This window comes from Rattus norvegicus, chromosome 3 (assembly GCF_036323735.1).
Source record: "Rattus norvegicus strain BN/NHsdMcwi chromosome 3, GRCr8, whole genome shotgun sequence".
Taxonomy (NCBI): domain Eukaryota; kingdom Metazoa; phylum Chordata; class Mammalia; order Rodentia; family Muridae; genus Rattus; species Rattus norvegicus.
This window is the reverse complement of record NC_086021.1, coordinates 187,955,979-187,969,824: the sequence shown is the minus strand read 5'-3', so window position 1 is coordinate 187,969,824 and position 13,846 is coordinate 187,955,979. Positions and strand designations below refer to the sequence as shown.

Below are 13,846 nucleotides of genomic sequence, written 5' to 3'. Positions count from 1 at the left end.
AGCCCACTAATCCTTTGTTAACCTTCACTACATGCCAGAAGCTCCCCTCTGCCTACCCAGACCAGAAAAGGTCCCTTTATTTTGAGACTGGGGTCCCAAGGCACCTGTCCCTTGTAGGCAAGGCCTAGAGTGGATGGGCTGTCTCCATTCTTCCCTGCTGGGCGGTTAGAAACACCTCAGGTGTGGTTCAGGTTTACAGTCACTGCCCCAGACGGACATGTGGGATGCTTCCGCTGTGCTTGCCAGGTGGACAGGTCATTCTCCCTGATTGGTAAGTGGGTTTCTGGAAGCCCAGGGAAGAGTTGGGGTGGCAAGAAGCCTGGGGCTTCGATGGCAGTGCTCTAAGTCCCAAGTCCCCATGGCACCTGTGTTCTGCCCAGCTCCTATTTTTCTTTGAGATGGTCTGACTCTGGTTCCTCTCTCTCTGACATCTGACATGGTGGCTGTGTGTGCTTGAGCACAGACGGGGCACCTTGGATGGTGACTCCCAAGGCTTCGACTATAACCACAAGACCGTAAACAGAAGAAAGGGTGGCGGGGGAGGGGGGGGGAGATCAGGAGTGAGCTCATAACCCATGGTCTGATACCAGATAGAAAATCTTGACAGTGTCACACATGAATAATTTCTCTTTTCTGAGGAAATTCTGAGGCTGGATAACAGATGATTTTCCTGAGCTGCTCTGGGTGCAGAATGGAGGGAATTTGCTTCTTCCTGTGTTAGCTCTCCCGCAGCAGGCCGCCTTTGCATGAGCATGCAGTTCTCTGACAGCAGGCCACCATTGCATGGGCATGTAACTCTCCATAGCAGACCACCTCTGCATGAGCATGGAGCTCTCTACAGCAGGCCACCATTGCATGAGCATGCAGCTCTCTACAGCAGGCCACCATTGCATGAGCATGGAGCTCTCTACAGCAGGCCACCATTGCATGAGCATGGAGCTCTCTACAGCAGGCCACCATTGCATGAGCATGCAGCTTTCCACAACAGACCATCTCTGCATAGGCATGCTGCTTGAATAGGATTTTGAGGACTGTGTTAGTTAACCTTTCTCATTGTGATCAAACATCTGACAGACACAAATTAAGGGAAGAAGATTTATTTGGGCTCACGGTTCATAGATATAGTCCACCATAGTAGCAGGACAAGATCTGCCCAAGGCAGTGGCAGCCTCTCACCTGCAAAACAACCAGAAAACAGAGTCGAGACCAGACGCAGGATAGGGTTGGCACCCTCAAGGTCTGCCTGCTCCTAGTAGCTTATGACTGCCAGCTAGGCCCTACTGCCCAAAGATTCCACAGTCTCTCTGAACAGTACTTTCAGCTTAGAGACAGTGTTCAGACATGTAAGCCTGTGAAGAACATCTCATAGACACACAGTCTAGTACTACAGTCTCCCAGCTTTTGGTTTTCTAGACCTGTGCACAAGATCTTGCTGAACAGGACTGTGGGCGTAAGCATATTTGTTATCTAGTGATTTTCTCCAAATTGAAAGCCCTGGAAAGAGGAAGGAGGCCTGTAATATTCAGGAAGTAAACAAAACATACAAGATACAGAAAGCTCCTGAAATTTACAAGATCCCCAAGGCCCAGGGTTATACAAGCAGTAACAGTGACTAAGGAGAGAAGATCCTTTAAAAGGATGGAACCACCCACAGATTGTGGAATAAGGCCCTGGGAATCATCTCTCTGTGGGCTTCTCAAGAGTGGTTACCTCAGTCATGCACGCTCTTGTCAGAAATCCCCAAAAGGGCTGGAGAGATCGCTCAGGGGTTAAGAGCACTGACTGCTCTTCCAGAGGTCCTGAGTTCAATTCCCAGCAACCACATGGTGGCTCCCAACCATCTGTAATGAGATTTGATGCCATCTTCTAGTGTGTCTGAAGACAGCTATAGGGTACTCATATGCATGAAATCTATCTATCTATCTATCTATCTATCTATCTATCTATCTATCTATCTATCTATCTTTAAAAAGAAAGAAAGAGAGAAAGAAAGAAAGAAAGAAAGAAAGAAAGAAAGAAAGAAAGGAAGGAAGGAAGGAAGGAAGGAAGAAAGGAAGGAAGAAACCCTGAAAAGTTCTTTGGTTTGCTAAGCTGGTCTTGAGTGGAACTATTTCTTTGGTGTGTTGCCAGTACTTGTCTGGGGTGGGAAGATGTTTGTTTGTGTCTCCTCAGAAAAAGTCATACAAGAGATTCCAGTCTGGGATATACAATGCTTGACTCTTCTGGGGCTTTACTAAGTGTGACTGGTGACTCAGAAGTCACCTGCTGCCAGTTCTCCTTCAACAATGCTGAGGGACACCCCTGGTCACTGAAGTCCATTCTGAAACTGCCTATGCACCGAGGAGAGATTCTCCATTTTGTCAGAGAATATCAGTACTGTAAGTAGGAAGGACATAGTGAGGTTAGCTGTGAGCTGGAAAATATTGGAGCCAGCAGAGGCTCTCGGGGGTCACGGCACCAATCTGACACCACGCAGGCAGAGACAACAGGGCAATCAGTAAACCAAAACAAATTGATGGAGCTGTTTTCTCCACCTTGGGTTCCATGAAACAGCCAGTCAGAGCATTGAAAGCTGGTAGGGTATTGCCTTCTCATTACCGAGGAATTCTCTCCGAAGCGTCTGCCGGCTTGCTGCTGCACACATGAATGCTAATGTCCCCACAGCCCCTCTGCTGTGAAATAAATGGCAGAGTTGAGAGCATAGGAGAGGGGAGTGGGCCTTCTGCCCCCGGCTCTGTGCATTGGTGGGATTCCATGAGTGTGTCTGCGGTCTCTTTTGTTCCTCTGCCTACCCGTGGAGACTCCAGCTCCCCTGAGCAGGGAGGGAGCAGGTCACCAGGCCGTGCCCTCTGAAGGTGTTTTTCCCCTGAGGTAGCTGGGAGAACGATTATCGATCCTGGAACTTATGAGATCCTGCAGACCCACGTGGGCCTGAGACCCATGGGGCAGGGGCAGGTAAGGCAATACATTGGAATGAGGCTCAGGAAGCAACCATGGGAAGGTAGGTGAAGTGGGACAGGGAGGACAGCCCAGGGGAGAACAACCGGTCATTACCTCAATCCCAGGCACAATTCAGCCAAGGAGTCCATCTGTTCTGCCAGGAATCCAAAGCGCTGTCCTTCGGGGCACAGGTGTACAGCCATGCAACTGAGGGATGTGGCCTCCACACGGACGATGTGAGGTCAGGGTTAGCAGGGAAGCAGACGAGTGGAGTAGAGTGAAGTCAGTCAGAGGCTGTGTTGCTTTAACTCTCTTTCCTCCATATCGACTTCTCACACAGAGCTTCCGTCAGGTTAGCTCCTCCACAGTCATGGTCTTTCCTTACTTTGTGTTCCCTTGCCTTCTAAACTCTGGTGCCCTCCAATCAGCAAGGACACGAGTCTTTGGGATGTCGATGGCCAGGGTCCTCTCTACTCACCAAGGCCCCTATAGTAGTTAGGTGGCAGTCTTGCCTTCTGAACCTCCGTGGATTTTTGGGTGTGGCTTTCACCTTTCAGACCATCTTAAAGGGCTGGAGATGACCAGGACATTTCTGAAAAAGAATCAGTCCCATGAGGGGTGAGCGTAGGATCGAGATACTTGAGTAACCAAGGTGCTGGGACCCGACAGTCCCTTCTACCACATCCCACAAAGGAACCCACCAACCGCTCACCCAGTCCTCAAGGCCACAGAGTTATTGCCCACCAATCTGCAGGTATCCATTTGTGTGCCTGGCCTCCTCAGTGGTAAGATACCCTCTTCCAGCTTTCACATAAACCACATGCAGTGGAAGAAGACAGGATAGCAAAGGGTAGCCCAGGAGATGGGCAGGAGGCAGAGAGCACAAGCCACCTTAATCAGGACGAATGGTGGAAAGCCTCATTTGCATCCATAAATCTTATGCTCATCCACGCAGGGAAGGAAGGTTGGCTGGACCCCGGCAGTCCTCTGCCTGTGCCTCTAAGTGCTGGGATTGCGGGGTAACTGCCACACCTGGCTGAGAGATTAACTTCAGGGGCTTTTGTGATGAATCTGCCTTTCCTAACTCAAGTACTGGGGTGGGCTCCTGCTGAGATAGGCGCTAATGTAGCTTCTTTGAAGGATTTAATGAGTTTCTCACAAAATAAGTCCTCTTCTTGTTAGCCAAGCACCCAGCCTGTCCAGATCCTGAAGTCCCGGCAACCAGTTCTGTAGATTCTATGTGTGTGAGGTGCCTCTGTACAGCTGAGCCATGGCTGTTACCCAGAAAGTTGCATCACAGCAAGCCACTGCCTTGGAAATCAGCTGGAGTAGCGTAGGGGTTACAGCCGTCCCCCATTCCTCCTCCCATCCCATGGGGTCAACCTCCATGTGAAGTTGGAGCGTGGCCTTTAAAGTTCCTGGGTTTTCCTTCAAAGCCAAAGCTATTCTGCTTACATGCAGAGGTATCCAGTGTGCTCACAAGGAACTCAGGAAACAGAAGCAGAGCTGCTTTCTGTCTCTCTGTCTCTGTCTTTCTCTCTCTCTGAAGCTAATGGGATTAGGGGGAGGGTGTGGTTAGAGATGAGCAGGGTCAGGGGTCAACAAGGTCTGTAGTGAGTGGGGTCAAGGTTTAGTGTAATCAAAGGTAAGCAGAGATCAGAATTGAACAGGGTCAGGGGTGAGTAGAATAAGGGGTAAGCAGGGTCAGGGGTGAACAGGTTGAGGGGTGAGCAGAGTCAGGGGTGAGCAGGGTCAGAGGTGGTGAGCAGGGTCAGGGGTGAGCAGGGTTAGGGATGAGCAGGGTCAGGAGTAAGCAGGGTCAGGAGTAAGCAGGGTTGGGGTGAGCAGGGTCAGGGGTGAGCAGGGTCAGGGGTGAGTAGGGTTAGGGATGAGCAGAATAAGGGGTGAGTAGTGTTGAGATTGAGTAGTAAGCAGGCATATGGGTAAGAGGCTGGGATAAACAGGCTTAGGGGTATGCAGGGTCAGGGCTACACAGAGGAGGCATTTTGGCCACACAGCTTATAGGCAGGGACACACTTACGCTCAGTAGGGTAGGGGTGGTGTACACCTTTAATCTTAGCACTTGGGCGATAGAGGAAGGGGGTCTCGGTGAGTTTGAAGACAGCCTGGTCTATGGATCTCAGGATAGCCAAGGCTACCCAGACAAACAATGTGTTCAGCCCCCCTCTCCCCTCAAAAAACCCCTAATGTACATTGGGGTGAGGAGTAAGAGTTTCTATTTGGAACAGTGGTTCTCAACCTTCCAAATGCTGCAGCCCTTTAACACAGTTCTAGTCGTGGTGACCCCAAACAATAAAATTATTTTGTTGCTACTTCATAACTGTTATTTTGCTACTGTTATGGATCGTAATGTAAACGTCTGATATGCAGATAGTGGTAGGCACCCCCTGTGAAAGAGTCATTTGCCGCTCCCCCAATAGGGGTCGAGACCCATAGGTTGAGAACCACTGGACTGGGGGCTTGTGGATAGCAGAGAAAAGCCTTTGGGTATTGCTTGGTTCGTGGCGGTGGAGGGAATGGGTAGAAGGGTGTTCCTTTTGTCCAGTGGCCTCTTTCTCTCTTTGTGCCTCATTCTCATTACCAGACTTCCCCATTTCCTCCCGGTCTCCCCTCCCCGCTTTTCAGCATGGCTGAGTTTTCGTCATTCCGGAGCTGTAGGACATGACGTTCAGTCACAACTGTGGTATTAGTGGGGTAATAGACTGCACGCCTCTCCACGGTCGACTGCTGTCCTCGGCAAACAGAGGGACGCGCCTGTCTCAGCTGCGCACGGAGAAAAGGCTCATTTGAGCTGGTGCTTGGAGATAATGTCTTGTGAATAGCTATTTAGCCGTCACCTGTCATCCTGGCCAGGAAGCAGCGCACAGGGGTGCGGGAGATTTATAGAGATGCAAAGCTCATTTTTCTCAGAAACAGCCTGTGGGCGGCTCTGCCCGAGGACAGAGCCAGCTCTACCCAGATGTGGGGGCCAGAATCACCCAGCCATAGAGGGAGGCTCTGGACCCAGGAACCACCACCCACCCGGAAGAACTCCCCCGCCCAACTCTCTTCCTAATTTTTTAGGTTGGAAGCCTCAGGATTCTCTCAGCCACAGGGCCAGAGGTTCCTTTTATGGGCTCCATAACTACAGACAGGAGAAGAAAAGGAGAGAAATGATTGGGGGCAGGGGGCTGGGAGAAGGAAGGGAAGAGGGGGCTAGAGAGACTGGAGAGAAAGGAGGGAGGAGGGGAAGGGGAGGAGAAAGGAGCAGGAGTAGGAAGGGTCAAAGTTGGTAGGAGAAAGAGGAAAGGAGGGAGGAGGGAGGAGGGAGGGTCAGCTCTAACTCTTGGGAAAATCTGGAGAGCCCCTCCCAGGTGAACCGGAGCCGTCTGAATGAAGACCCAGCCCCATCTCTGTTCAACGAGGGAACTGGTGCTTCCTCCAGAGCAGAGCCTTCGTGGCAATGTGTGTTCTTGAGCATTTATCATGATCCTAGTCAAAATCCAATTAGAGACGAACTATTTGTGAGACACAAACTGCGTGGTGGTAGTCTTTCTGAATTTATTCTCCTTTCCTAAGAGCAGTCGAGACCAGGGGAGAAAAACCACCTGCCTCAGACAAGTGACAAGGAGCAAAGGAGCTTGCTCTGAGCTGCCTCAGAGCCCCTGCGTGCCCTCCACACACCCTCCCTACTCACCCGTTCCTGCCCTCTCACCCCTGCTACCCCCTTCCTCTCACCCTGTCCCCTCTCCTCTCACCCGGTTCTGACAGGTCCTGTCCTGTCTTTGGCTATTCCCTGGCTTACCTGTCACTTTGTCCCTTGGTCCCTCTGCAGGAGCCCAAGAGGCCTCTGGGGAGAGTAAGAAATTAACAGCAACTGTTTTCATTGTGTTTCCTTCACAACGGTCAGGAGATACAATCTAAAATTCACTTGGACATGGGGTGAGGAAGGGACCTGGGGCTAATCAGACTCCTAATTAGTGACTTCCTGGTGTAGTAATTGCCCAGTAGTTGGGCTGCTGCCAGTTAATCACTGAGGGTTCCTCAACCACTCTCCTGGAATTAAACTGCTCTCCTAGAATGGGGTTGGGTCTGGGGACAAGGTGGGAGGTGTATATCAGAGGCCTTGGCTTCAGTGACAATCTGAGGACCTGGGGTACCCGAGACTATCCTGAAGGGATTTGAGGGTGACTGGCTATGTTTGTTAGAAGCAGGTTGCTCTCAATCTGCATTGAAGATACACTAGCACAACAGACAGGGTGTTTGGGAAGACTGAGGCTCCAAGAGGGAAGCTACATGCCTGGGAGGCATCACCCGGTGGCGTGTGTGACCACCATACGCTGACCACTCTGTGTCATTTCTCTCTCTATGGAACAAGGATGAGGGTGTCTTTGGTTATTTAATAAAATTTGCATTCATTAGAATGAGGCCTTGGTGAAGCCAGGCCATGGTATCACCCTTTTCTGGAAGTAGGGAAACTGAGGCATGAGTTAAAGAGCTATGAGACCCTTGCATGATTAGAGGGTGCAGTGTGTACATGAAGCACCCGGCCATGGGAGAGGATGTGCCCTGATCTGGGATAGCCAACCTCAACTGCCTCCATGAAAGAGAGGAGGGAGAGAGGGACAGGAAAGGAAGGGAAGAAGGAGGAAGGGATGAGGCAGAGGCAGAGGCAGAGAGGAAACACTCAGTTTGAGCTCCTCCTGAGGAAGTTCCCAAGAGCCTGTAGTCCAAGGCCAACACAACTTGGAATAAATGATCAAGTTATGAATTAAACACAACAGAAATGTAATTACCACGGGAACCAGCTGAGAATAAAATAGATTATCCCCATAACAGTCATTAAGCTGTTATCACATGAGCCCCTCTAATGTGTTGCTGATTAAAGCCAATCCTAGCACAAATGATCATCTCATGGGGTTGTACTCGGCTCGGTTGGGTCCTCACAGAGAGCTCCTGGGGCCTGAAATCCTCAGACTGATTCATACATGACCTTTGGGGACCATGAACTTCCAGCATTCACTCACAAAGGCCCACCTAGTGTTCTTAGGGTGACACGGTCCTAGGACTGAGCTGGCCCTGGTTGCTTGTCCTCAGACCCGTGTGTGAGACAGTTGAGGTAGCCAGGCCCCTGCTTGCCAACAGTTCCTCTGCATTCCTGACTATGGGTGGCATTAGCTGATGGCTCCTGGTCCCAGACAGCATCCAGTAAATATTCATTGAGCACCCATTGTATGCCAGGCACCATTGTAGATGTAAATAAAAGATTCCAGCCACCTAGCTGTGGGCACAACAGTCACAGTGCATTCTTTGGAAGGTGACAACTTTGGAGAAAGTCTAAGTCGTTGGGCATAGTCAGGGGAGTCAGAACCATAAAAATTACAGATTGACAGTCATGGAGGGGTGTCATGGGGAAGCTGGAAGTTCTTGTGCAAAGGCCCTGGGGCAGGGGCCAAGAACGTGTATTATGTTGGCGTGTGTATATGAATAAGTGCATATTTAGGTATTTGCAAGCACACACCTCTTTATCTGTGTGCATGGACTCATATGTGTACATAGACCTGTGTGCATAAGTGCACATGCCTTTGTGTGTGTGTGTGTGTGTGTGTGTGTGTGTGTGTGTGTGTGCAGAGCAGAGTGATTCTGGAGGGGCTGGGGCTGGATATGACTAGAAGAACAAGGGCAGATTTCACACCAGGCTTGGTGGTCACCTCAGCAAGGGCCAAGTATGACCTGATTCTTTACATATCTCCCCTTCAGCTATGGCTGAGCTTGGCTGGTAGAGGTCTGTTCTCTTCCTGTCTACTTCCTGTCATAGCCATGGACGTGGGACCAGAATGCTACTCACCTGGACTTATTTTCACAGCCCTTAGACTTGCCTGGACATCAGATGACCTCCATTTCCTGGGAGTTCCCCACTCTGAGCGACACCCTTCTCCTCCATCCCTGGAGCGCCTACAACGTCTGCCTCTTCCCTAACCCTCTGCCTGTCTCAGGCTCCTCTTGCCAGATGGCTTCACAGGCTGATGTGTGGCAGGCTTATCCTGAGACCGCAGGGCTGGTGGCATGCGTGGTATTCTCTTAGCTTTTTCTCTGTGGCTTGGGTTCCTGGGAGTCCTCTGGCTGTCATTTCGAACTCTGTTGTGGCGTGTATGCCCACCACTGGCAGAAGCAGTTGTTGAATCTACATGTAAAACATACCGTCTTCCAGGTCTGCATGAGGTCATTGCTTGCCCCGTCCCGCAGGGCATTCGACCAGGGTCTGGGGTCCACCTAGGAGAGAATGGGGGACAAGAGAGGCAAAGAACAGACAGTAAATCAAGAGGTCTGATTAAGCTGACAATTTTTAATTTTTCTCAGGCAGAAGATAGACTGGTAGAAGGAGGATATGGGGAGGGGTTAGGTAACCACAGAAGAATGGGTCTGGCTCGATGACCAGGATATTGGCTGGGTAAATCGGCCAGTGGGTGTGGGGGGGACAGTAGAGTGGGTTGTTTAGTGACCTGACCACTGGTGCTAAGCGACCTGACAACCAGATTTATTCTATCTATTGAGTTCAAGCAGAACTGCAGGTGCAGGTCCAGGTATGGCTGCTTTGATCTAACCTAAGGCCAGAATACAATTGCTTTTTAACATGAAGCCTGCTTCCCTCTCTTGAGGCTGCTCCCAACAATTGCTTCAGCCATCACTGGGACCCTTGGGTATCTCCCACTTCAGTTTGGAGCCAGGAGTCTTTCCACCGCTGTAATGACATACCAGAGGTTCGGAGGTGTCGCGCGCCCAATGTCCCGCCAGCAAGAACGACGCGTGGCAACAGGATTCTTCTGCGAGCAAGCCTTTACTGTGTTACAGCTCTTCTTAGTGTTACAGCTCTCTTAGTGTTACAGCTCTCTTGAACAGGGACTCCGAGCAGCAAAATCGCTCGGCTTATATAGACAACAGTATGCTAATTATCTCTCAGGGATTGGTGGGGCTTGGATCACCCCACTACTTGTCCTCCAGGGATTGGCCGAGAATGAATCACCTCATTAGCATATTAACGGTCAACTAACACCTGGTGCATAAACCGCACATGTGCAGTACCGCTGTTCACCACTAGAGGGAGCCCTAGCAAGGGGACAAGCCTGCACATGCGCAGTAAGTCGTTTATATCCAGACAAGGCTGGATGTCGGCGCCATCTTTGTTTCGCCGCGCCGCTCTCTACACGGAGGCTCACAGCCTGCAGGTGCTGGTGAAGGTAGCATCATGGACAGCCGTTGGGAATGAGGGGGCATGGGTTAGGGCAAGTGGCTATATGGGTTACCTCTCCAGGAAGCAGAGCTTCTGCGGCATAGAGCTTGCTTTGTTCACAGCCACCTTCTCTCACAAAACCATAAAGGGTTACAGAAGCAGAACCTTATACCGCCAGTGAACTGAGTATCTTCCAGTGGTCACAACCGGGCCTCAAAGGCCTCCCAGATCACATCAGCTGTTGCAGGGAGGGTTCTGGTCCACCCTAAATACTTGTGGACACAGCAGGGCCATACACCAGGTCTAGGGTTGTGGTGATTCTAGGAGGGTCCTGAGGTTCTCCTGTCCCTCTTAGTACCAACTCTAGCTTTTGCCACACCTGGCTCAGAGGCCTCTGGGAGTCAGTGCTTCTCCAAGGACCTGGGCACCATGGCGTAGCTCTTTTTTCTGAAGGGCGCAGGTTTCTGGATCATGAGCAGCTGCTCCCCAGGGAGGTGTTGTGCAAGCTTTCAGCTCCGTGGAGCAGTCTTGAGGCGAGCACAGGCCCAGCCACCCCATAAGTGGTGTGTTCCATGGCGGCCTCTGCTGAAGGAGCAGGGACTGTGGTCAGAAGTGGGAAGACGATGCCTAGGAGACGCCCTTGGTCTCCACCGGGTTGGCATGGGACACAGAGGTTTTTGTACCCTGGGAGTTGGGACCAATTTGACGAAGACATGATATGCTGGGAGATTAGATTGGCGTTTGACATAGGTCAGGGAATGTTCTGTTCAGAACAGCCTACTGGGAAGAGATCAGCACACATCAGGCCTGACAGCCGAGGTCATAGCGTGCACAGGCAGGCATATGACCCCCAGGCATTCAGCTCCCAGGTGTGCAACCCCAGGCATTCAGCTCCCAGGTGTGCACAGTCCTTATAAGAGTTGCCTTGGTCATGGTGTCTGCTCACAGCAGTAAAACCCTAACTAAGCCACCCAGTTAACTGTAAAATCTCCAAAAAGGAGTGAACATCTTAGTTTGTGTATCATGGGAGGGCCGGGCCTCCATCTGATGGAATTCCTATAATCTCTTTTCTAGGTGGCGTCAACTGAATTATCAGTGTCTCAGCAGAAAACAAAGTGAGGCGTCAAGGGATACAGTCAGAAAAGGCTGCTGTGGACTCTGTCGGGCCCTCTGTGGGGCACACAGAGGCTGTCAGGTGTGATGCACGATCAGGAGCAGTGTTCAGACCTCAGCATGAAGACCAGGCAAGCATCCGGACACATCGCCGAAGCCCGTGTGAGCAGCAGCCAGCCTTTCTGAGAGAGGGGACATGTGTTCTGCATTTCGCTCCGCAGCTGGACACCGCTGAGACACCACTTGGGGAGGCGAAACGCAGGGCTGCTAGGCTACATTACTTTCTCCCCGTTGAGGTGCCCAGCTGGTGGGATTCTGACAAACCACTCAGGGGAGATGAAACCCAGCCTAAGTAAGACAGGGTCCCCTGTCCATGTTTCTCTGTGGTTCTCAAACTCCTAGGCACCCAGACACTGCTGGGAACTTTAAAATGTTGAGACCTGGGGCTGGGGACTGGGGGGTGGGCCGAGATGAGCCTGGGTGGGGTAATCTGACTTAGCTCAGCGTGAGTGTCAGGAGCGCAGAGAGGCCTTCTGTAGGAAACTTAGACACGGCTCTGTATGATGAAGGCCTCCCCCGTGGTGATCCTCCATAAGAGAGACAGTCCTTGCCTGTCCAAACTGGTAATTCACGGCACGCGACTCACTCAGGGTGAACCAGAGATTAAATGCCCAGGAAGGGAAGCTCACTGGCTAAACCCTTGGGGTCCATCTAGATATCTCATTAGCATGGAGAACTCTGGGTTTCTATGCTACATGACCAGTTGTCATGGTCCTCTTAGTAGGGTGTCGTAGTCACATGCTCCAGGACAGGAATTTGGTCAGGAGCTAGTGAGCTCTCAATTAAGGGAGGTCGGGGTTCTGAGCTTTTGCTATTCTACTACTTTACCAGTTCTCTCTGTGGCACAGTCCACTGCCCCACAAGGACAGGGATTCTTCTGCAGAAAATGAAATCAAGGCACTGAAAAGCCAATCAGGCTGTTTGGAGTCATTCAGCCAGTGGGTGGAGCTTCTCTGAGCCCAGAGGACAAGGCTTTGATCAAAGGCCCACGAGTTTCACTGCTCAGCTGGTAGAAGCCAGCAGGCTCCAAAGTCAGGTGGGCCCACCTGGCCATCTGCCCACACAAAGAGCCTCCCTCTGGTCCACATTGTTCACAGTCCTGCCAGAGTGCTGATGGCTGTGCAGGTTGAGTTGGAGTGCCAGCCCCGGGGAAGGGGGATGGTGTCCCCTTCCTTCTCTCTTTGTGAGTCTGCGTGTCTGTGTGTCTGTGTTGCTCTCTGTGATAGGGCGCTGCCTTGTGTGATGGTTTGTGTATGCTCAGCCCAGGGAGTGACACTATTAGAAGGTGTGGTCCTGTTGGAGTAGGTGAGTCACTGTGGGTGTGGGCTTTGAGACCCTCATCCTAGCTGTCTAGAAGTCAGTATTCTGCTAGCAGCCTCAGATGAAAATGTAGAACTCTCAGCTCCTCCTATACCATTCCTGCCTGGAAGCTACCATGTTCTCGCCTTGATAGTGGACTGAACCTCTGAACCTGTAAGCCAGCCCTAATTAAGTGTTGTCCTTTATAAGACTTGTCTTGGTCATGGTATCTGCTCACAGCAGTAAAACCCTAACTATGGTACCTTGTGTCCTCCTGAAGGACCCCCCCCCCCCATCACTTCTCCGGGCAGGAACTCTGATGCTCACAGGCTAAGGGGCAGCTCACTCGGAAAAGTGCTTGCAGTGAAGATAGGAGATTGATCCCCAGTACCTGTGTGAAAAACCAAACATGACAGCACATGCTCGAAATCCTGGTGCTAGGGAGAGAGGCAAGGTAGATCCCTTGGGCAGATAGCCTAGTCTACTTTGTTAGTTTTTGGTCCCAGTGAGAGACCTCATCTCAAAAACAAGGTGGATGGGGCTTAAGGAATGACCATGGAGACTTTCCTCTGACCTCTACACGTATGAATTTACACATGCACCTCCCTCCTATCTAGTTCCCCCCCTCAACAGGCTTATGAGACCCCAAACAGCATATTGGCATTTTCTCAGCAGAGGTGAGGGACTTAGCTATGAGGTGGGGCAGAGAGAGGCCCTGCATTCTTCATTCCTCTGGAGTTGGGTAGCCATCAGAGGAGGCCATCTCTGTGTGCCCGAGTGTAAGTCTCTCAACTCTGTACTCACACCCTCATGTGGATTACACTTGCATCTGTACAATATACCTATGGTCACATATACAGCTTATACCTTATCGACAGCAGTGTCTGACTACTCTGTCCCCAACCCCGAGGTTTGTTGATGGGGTCTGAGTCATTAAGAATGTGGGGGAGGGGGCTGGGGATTTAGCTCAGTGGTAGAGCGCTTACCTAGGAAGCGCAAGGCCCTGGGTTCGGTCCCCAGCTCCGAAAAAAAGAACCAAAAAGAAAAAAGAAAAAAAAAAAAAAGAATGTGGGGGAGGTCCAGAGGTCTGACTAAAGCCTGTATACTTCGGGCCAGGTGTTAGGAGCCTACACCATTATTGCCTTGCTTCTGGTCACAAAGACAGTGGGGATGGTCCCCCGCCCCAGGAGTGTTGTGGCCCCA

The 13,846-nt window shown here is 51.2% G+C and overlaps 2 long non-coding RNA genes across 6 annotated transcripts; one reads left to right on the top strand and one right to left on the bottom strand.

Annotated features, from left to right (window-relative positions):
- Window positions 1-1,050: 1,050 nt before the first annotated feature.
- Window positions 1,051-10,121, bottom strand: LOC102552550 (uncharacterized). 5 transcript variants are annotated; one of them, XR_005502880.2, is made up of 6 exons: window positions 9,697-9,832; window positions 8,789-9,213; window positions 6,746-6,790; window positions 3,055-3,532; window positions 1,711-1,841; window positions 1,067-1,176 (listed from the first exon to the last, which is right to left on the bottom strand). It is a non-coding gene; the product is annotated as an uncharacterized LOC102552550 (long non-coding RNA). The 5 variants fall into 5 exon arrangements; XR_005502881.2 differs by lacking the exons at window positions 1,711-1,841; window positions 6,746-6,790 and having other exon boundaries at window positions 1,066-1,176; window positions 9,697-10,121; XR_010065569.1 differs by lacking the exon at window positions 1,711-1,841 and having other exon boundaries at window positions 1,066-1,176; window positions 6,746-9,213.
- LOC134486515 (uncharacterized) lies at window positions 10,039-12,256 on the top strand. The gene is made up of 2 exons (XR_010065575.1): window positions 10,039-10,178; window positions 11,246-12,256. It is a non-coding gene; the product is annotated as an uncharacterized LOC134486515 (long non-coding RNA).
- Window positions 12,257-13,846: the final 1,590 nt, after the last annotated feature.